The sequence below is a fragment of the Gavia stellata genome, chromosome 6 (assembly GCF_030936135.1).
Source record: "Gavia stellata isolate bGavSte3 chromosome 6, bGavSte3.hap2, whole genome shotgun sequence".
Lineage (NCBI taxonomy): Eukaryota > Metazoa > Chordata > Aves > Gaviiformes > Gaviidae > Gavia > Gavia stellata.
Window position 1 is genome coordinate 36,449,556 of NC_082599.1, and position 7,549 is coordinate 36,457,104.

A 7,549-nucleotide genomic window follows, 5' to 3' on the forward strand; every position below is an offset into this window, starting at 1 on the left:
ACACACAGCTCCATTGCTCCAGCTTCTTTTGGCTTAATGTTGGTGCATTCTTGATCTTTCACAAATTCTTGATGTCTCTTGATTTAGACAACTGTTGTGAAGGTTCCCTTTTATGTGTCTTTCAAAATAACGGAAGGCAATACCTAGAAAGCAGCTTATTGGGCTGTTCTTGGGAGCCAACCTGGTGGCCCATTAAGGTTGAAGTACTGACGTTAGAAAGCTTGTACGCAAGGTAATTCAGTGCAATTTGAATAATGGTAAAGTAGCCTGAGAGAGAACCTGATAACGTGGAGCCTTGTAGAGTGACACTTAATGTTTAGTACTATATATTCACACTTGTAAAAACACATTGCTTTAAAAAAAAAAAAAAGGCATTTTCTTTTCTTAGGACATTGTTCAGTATTTATATAGTGATCTGTGGCTTAATTTCCTGAGAGATCTAGCTGGGTTCTATATTATCTCTTTGAGTATTTATGCGTGATCAACTGCTGTATTTTTGAGTGTGATGTAATGGAATTTCTGTGCTTTTTGTTACATTTGTTTTAATTGCATTTTTCATTAGATAGCTTACTGCTAAAAAGCAATGTTGTTTATACCTTTTTGTTTTACAACATATTTCCTTTTGTTTAATGACAGTTCTCCCCTTAGTAGGCTCATTGATAGAATTTGTATTAGGTTCAAGTTCATCGACCAAAACTTACGCTGATGTAAATTTCTACTTAACAAGAACAAAACGAAAATATAGCATGTGACTAAGACTAGCTCTTTTTGTGACCATATTTTATATTATAATGTCAGCTGTTGTATATAGTAACATTCACCATCACTTACCAGGTTAGGTGTCTAAACTGAAGTCATCTATTTGTTTAATTTCTCTTCTATCTGGTGACAGGCACTTGGCTTCTGAATTCTTTTCCAACACCAAAGTGTGACACAGAATGCTATCAAAAGGCAACTTCCTCAGAACTATTTCTGAAGGAAGAGGGGCTTAGACGCTGTAAAACAGTATTGCTTCCTGGGGCTCTTAAAGACTTTTATGTGCACAAGGAAAAGAAAAATGGAGTTGATGCAGTATAGGAAAAGTGTAAGTCTCAAAAAACCCCTCAAAACACCAGTATACTACAGATGATTTTGAAAAGCCTATAAAGTTGGTTGTTGTGGGGGGAAAGAGGTGGTGGGGGCTTGGGATCCCAATGTATGTGGAAAATGTTAGTCAAAACTGTGTATAGTACAGGTCATCTTTGTGGCTCTTAATACTGAGATTTCAGTCTCTTAGAGGGAATCTGAAATTCTCGAAGGAAAATTTGTACCACTACGTTGTTTCATTGTTACACTTTTCAGGATGTGTTTTCTCTGGTTTTGTTTAAGTTTGGCAGAGCTTTTAAATGTGACACCAGCATAAGACTTTTATTTTCCTTTCCCAGGAGACACATTCTGTGATCCTATCGCTCAGAGGCTGCTTTGAGAAATGGATCGAGTGTTGTAGGTAGCAGCAATGTTAGCAGAGCTGTTGCTTGACTATTTTAATGATTTGTTATTGGCACTATATGCTGAACATGACTAAACTGTGTTTGTATACTGTGTAATAGGAGACCTACATACGCTGTAAATAAGATATGCTATCTATCTGGACAGATACGATGCCTTTTTGTTATGAGTTAGAAAATACTCTATTTGTGATGCCAAAAGTGGGCTGAGCTCACTCTTCCCTAATGAATGGAATGAGAAGATTCTTCAGTTTCCGCACCATAGTACTTTATATTGCAAATATCACTTATTTTCTTTTTTTTGTTTCCATAAATTTACTTTACTTAACGAAATGAAACACATGAAGCATGGGCACCAAGGTTTAGGCAGGAAAACCTCTCTGCTCCTTCTATTTCCATCCCAGGGAGAATACTGCCTAAAGAGCCTCCCTAGTTAGCAATCTCCAAACAGCCATTTGCTTTAACTATGTGTGTTTGCTAAACCCTAAACCTTTCGCTGCAGGTTCACATAGTGTTTTTAAATCAAGCAGTTAGCACAGTGGAGCCTAGTGGCTGACCATTTACTGTTGTTAATGTAGTTGCTAATGAGAAGTACAATTCTGAAGCAATAAGAGAAGAGCGCTTGCTTAGTTTGCACGCAAAGATTGTATCAAAGTGTCTGCAGGTTTTATCTGGGTGTCCACATGCAGGTTGTAAGGGGTGGGGGGTACCAAACCCAAACACCACACTCATTGCATCTATTTGTTAGATCTTGAAAACTGAGTTCAGAGGGGCAGGTGGGGGGGAGGGGAGAGGGGTTGTTTTGTTTTGGTGGTGGTGGGTTTTGTTTCGGTTTGGTTTTTAGCAAAATCATATTTTAATCAGATACTCTGCTTAGTTTGCCCCTACCTGGTAGGATGACTACAATGAGAATGACAGTTACTTTTTTTTTTTTAAAAAGAGCATTCTCAGACGTTCTTAGAATGATGGTGCCATTTCAGTCATACAGACAGCGGTGATAGTCTCTACCTGTCAGGGTGTGCTAAACCAGATGTTAGACTGAGACCTGTGCGTTGTGCAATTAGGGGAGAAAGATACTATGAAAGGCTTGTTTTAAGAAAGTGAAAATATTTCATATAACAGCTGTTTGAAGTATTTTTGAGGAGTTAAAATAACTGGGATTTCATGTGTCTCATTCTGTAGTAAACATTCATTTTCCAGATACTAACAGGAAAACTTTTTACATTGACTGTTAATGATAATAGGCGTGTCTGAGCGAGGTGAAGATGCTGCTAAATGTTTAAGGTATGTGGTATGTATCACAAGATAAATATTTAAGTAGTTTAGAAAAGTAAATTATCAAATAGTTTTCTGTGTATATGTATGTATGTGGATGATAAAACAAAAAATGCTCACGTCTGCTATCACATTACTAAGCTACCATGACTTAATCCAGAAATGTACCTGCATGTGAGACTTTAGAACTGGTACACTTCTCTACCTGGTTTATTGTGTTTACTGATGTATATTTTTCTAAATATACAGATATTTCAATCTAAAAAGTCTATATTTATCTGTAATTTCTATCTGTTTTGGACAGTGCATGAGGTGCTGTAAAATTCTGTACATACAGAGACTTATAGAAGAAACACTGTAGTTGCCCTGTGAATGAAAAGTTACACATAAAAGTACAGTCAGTATGCCAAGACCCCTAAGTTATTTCCTTAAATGCACCAAAAATTCCCTCAAGTGTGCACCAATCTCAATTTTAATGTAAATACTTTGGTGCATGTGTACCCAAGTGATTACCTTGCTGTCTCTAAATGTTACACTAGCAGGTCTACTTTAGGTTCTATATCATGGGACAAGATGCAGTCAATTAAAGTTTAATGGGATGTGTCATCTTGCATAGATTTATAAAGGTCTTTCAAAATGTTCTGCAAATATAAAACGAAGGTAAAACTGGAGCAAAATCACAGACTGATGTAGGCAAAAGAAATCCAATTTATAACCAATGCAGTATCCTTAACTTTTGCTGCATTCTCAGATAAGTGCGGCTCTGTGTACTTAGTCGTACAAAGCTTTGTGGAGCAGGATGGCACATCAGCTCATCATTTTTGAATTTGTGTTTATATAAACTGTCACATCTTGGATAGGCTCAAAATGTGACACTTTTTCCCTAATCCTCAGCACAATTCTAACTCACTGTATCTTCTAAAATCATACCTAAATGACTTGCAGTGCAAATTGCCTACAGCTCAGTGTTCAGGAAGTCATCTGGGATTTGTTTTGAAGAGGGCGATTCAGATAACAAATAGGAAACTTTTTACTCTTTGAAACACAGAAAATTCCTGGCTAGGTACCCTTTGGAGCCAAGCTTGCCTCTCTGCTATGCTTAAGGACCAGTGGAGACTGATCAAGTAGAGCACCACTCCAGAAATCAAGAGATGGGGGTTATTACCTGTCTTTACACATAAGCTATTATTGTGACACGACCAAATTCAAACTTCCTTTACCTGTTCCTTGGCTTCCCATCCAGGCTTCCTCTTCTGGCTTCTTCATTCAGACTGAACTTTGAGGCAGATGCTGTTTCTCAGTACACCTATAGTGCCTACTGCAGTAGGTTGATTCCCCATCACTCATGGTGCCTGTAGGTACAGCTTTAAGACAAGCTGCAGGCGGAGGTCTGTTGCATCTGTCATGCAAATGTATATGGACTGTTTGTTTCATGCAGGGTTTCCTGCCTCACCCAAATTCTGAATAGTTAAAGTACCGTATTGTTATTGCCAAACTTCATGATACTATTTTTGCAAAAGTGAGAAATCAATTTACCGACGTCTAGGTAGCGCTTATTGGATACAAAGACTTGTAGTCTGCTAGGCCTCTTGCCTTAAAGACCCCTCCAGATGTCAGTCCCTACGCAAAACCTCTCCTGGGCCATTGAAAGGATTTCCGTAGTTAAAGGTACTTTCATTTGCTTTCTCTGGTGGACTGTTGTTATTGAAGTTGGGGATGTCCTGGCCCAATTTTTTTTTTTTTTGCTGGGTTTCTTTTTATGGCCTACCCTTCTTGGTTTTCATGTATTTTTAACAAGCTTACTGATGGAAATTGTCTGGGATTTCTCAATTTGTGTCTTGTAGAGGAACTAGCAGTCAATATAAGCATCAGTATTTAAGACTGGTATAACTTACTGTTTTCAGTCCCAAGATGGATTGAAAAAAAAAAAAGAATTAAAACACTTGTAAAACAACCAATTTTCAGAGGCAGCTTTGGCTTCCAAACATATTAGAAGTGCGCTCATGTTTGTGCACACACACATACATAAATGTATAAATAAAACTTAGGGGTAAGTATCTGCCTGAATTCTCCATGGTGGCATACTTTTCCACAAACTGTCACGTGTTAAACTGCTGAATTCTCAGTTCAGTTGCTGGTACTGCAGCTGGGATTTACCTGTACAGGCTTAAAACCAAACTCCAGCCTAGTGAAGGCTGTTAAGCAGTTTTACCTCCAAACAGAATATTCTTTTAAGCAGGGTCTCAGCAGTATTTGTATTTTATAGAATAAATTGCACTTAAAGTAAATCTGAATTTTGTTCTCAGTATTTTTAACCCCTTCTCACGCTAGTTGGGTATGGCGTTCCTTTTGCTGCCAAGGCAGTGGCTGGATGTTGGGGTACTTACTGACCCACCTGCCAGGCTAAGACAGTTGAAGTAATCATGGAAACACTTTCTCCCATTTATCCTTTTCATGTCATTAGCTCCATGCTAATGCTTGTCCATGCACGTTCAGCTGTCCTCATGGCTGGTGCAAGTATTGCTCCGTAAGTAGCCAACATTTACCAAGAATACAGTAAAACCTCTTCCAAAAATGCAAGTAACTGCTCTGTTACTTGACCCCTTACATGATACGTAGCATAGAGCAAAATGAATGGCACTGCTTTGTACAGTTCTGGAGGCAGCAGCAAAATTGTTGGCTGCAAAAAAATCATTTTTTTGACTGATTTTTGTTTGTTTAGGTCTTGTACACAATTATACATGGAGATAACTGTTGAAATGTATTTTCCCCCTTTAAAAATGCATGTTGAGCATTCCTTCCCTGCCCCCACTCCCTCATCATGTATTGCCTGCGTGTCACATTTGTGTACTGTGGTGTAAGAAGGGGGACCGCTTCCTTAGGTTTTAAAATACAGGAAAGTTTGCCCCTCTCCCACCCCAAACTGGGCTAAGAACTGTAAAGTCTCAGTGAAGTGTTTGGATTTAAATGTATATTAGAAGCCTGTCACCGTGCATTTCCTTACCTTGCTTGTTCTCACAACTGGTTTTGCCTGTTGGAAGCTCTTGGGGGGGGGGGGGGGGTTCTTCTACAGCATATTAAATTAAACTGCATTTGACATTTGTAACACTTTAAGAACTGCTCTCCTGTAAAAAAAAAAAACTCTAGCTGAAAACATCCTACCAAAAAAAATAATAATCTTAACTATTAGCTAAACTTTCTAATGTAAACCTGAAGATGATTTAGTATCTAACTGTTGTTTGAATACAATATTGTAGAGCAGGCCTAGCAGATGGGACTTGTTAGCATTCTGACTTCATATTGATAAAGTCAGCTAATACACAGGACATTTTTAAATTGTGACTTGTTTTCTAAAACCCCCATTGTCTTTTTCACAGCTAATATTTTCACAATAAACACAGCCAAACATAAAAATGTTAATGTACAAATTGTGAAATTCTGTTAATTCCCAACAAAATATTTTTGTATATAATAAAGATTTAATATTGAAAAAATATAATTAGCTTTTTTCTGATTCTTTTGGTCATACTCTGAATTTTAGCCAAATAAGGAAGCTATCAAGAAACAATCTGCACACATCTGCCTTTTATCTTTACCTAATCTTTTACTGCTGAAAATTGACTTCATGTTAACACACTAATTCCTGCTAGCCCACCAGTGTGTTAGCGTGCTAGTACCAAACGTCACACTGACCAGCTCGTGTGCACAGACTGGGCTTTGCACTCCGTGTGCTGCTTTGGTTTGGTTTTAGGTCTAGCAGGTGCTGTGCACTGCTGGTATGGGGTGTTCGGGCCTCATTTCGTGCTCAAAGTTCAGAAAAGCAGCGTTTCAGTTGGTCTTGTTTAGCTTGATGTTCTTGAATGTGCCAGATCCCCGTTCAATGTATAGAGCTCTTGGGGCCTCTTCAACCATCCCATAAATGTCTTTGCAGAATTTGGGCTCCTTATTTTCTGAGCACTGCAGCATTAAGGGAGTCATTCTCCTGGGCCCACACTGTAATTAGCCAGCATACAAAAGCTTCAAGGGACTCAGACTGCAGCTGGTATGAGGCAAGTCCTGGTTACTGGCAGCAAGGCTGAGCTGGCTGGCCTCTGGAGACAGCACATACTCTTTGAAGAGAGGCTGGGGACCTCATCTTCCCTGGTCCTGATCCTATTCTGAATGGCAGAGGTGTGGTTTCTTCCCCCTTCCTCCTGGGGAATGGGGAAGCAACATTTTGGGGAGGGAATTCAGGGTGTGAAATCAGGCCTTTTATGAGACAAGCTTCAACCTTCTCTGAAGGACCCTACAGCCCTTTTACCACCACCGTTTTCTAGGGAAGACCTCATCTAACCTTGAAAAAGCACTTTCTGTGTGAGGGCAGCCTGTCACAAGAAATCACTGTTAGTATCTAAGATGTAGTGGATGCACATCCAGCTCTTCTAAAGTGGATTCTGAATTCGGAAGTGCAGCTTAGGCTGGGTCCCTGGGGAGGCTATCCTCATTTAGCTTAGGGAAGGGCAGGACAAGAGTTATTTGGAGAGATTTTTTTTTTTTATCGCACATAAACACAGCCCGCAACAGCGGTGCCTCATGGAACACTTCCCTGGGTTCCCCTCTGTCTAAGAGTTACAAGCAGCAGGACTTTCTAACAGAGCACACTGCCTCCATCCTCCCTGGCTGTAGTTACTAGCAGTCAAGTTGTGAACAGTACCACAGACACTGCCAGCCACTCAGGTGCCCTCACCTTGGCTTTGCATCAACCTTTATACTCCCCAGCCTGAACCTGTTCAGTGGATTTAGCTGAA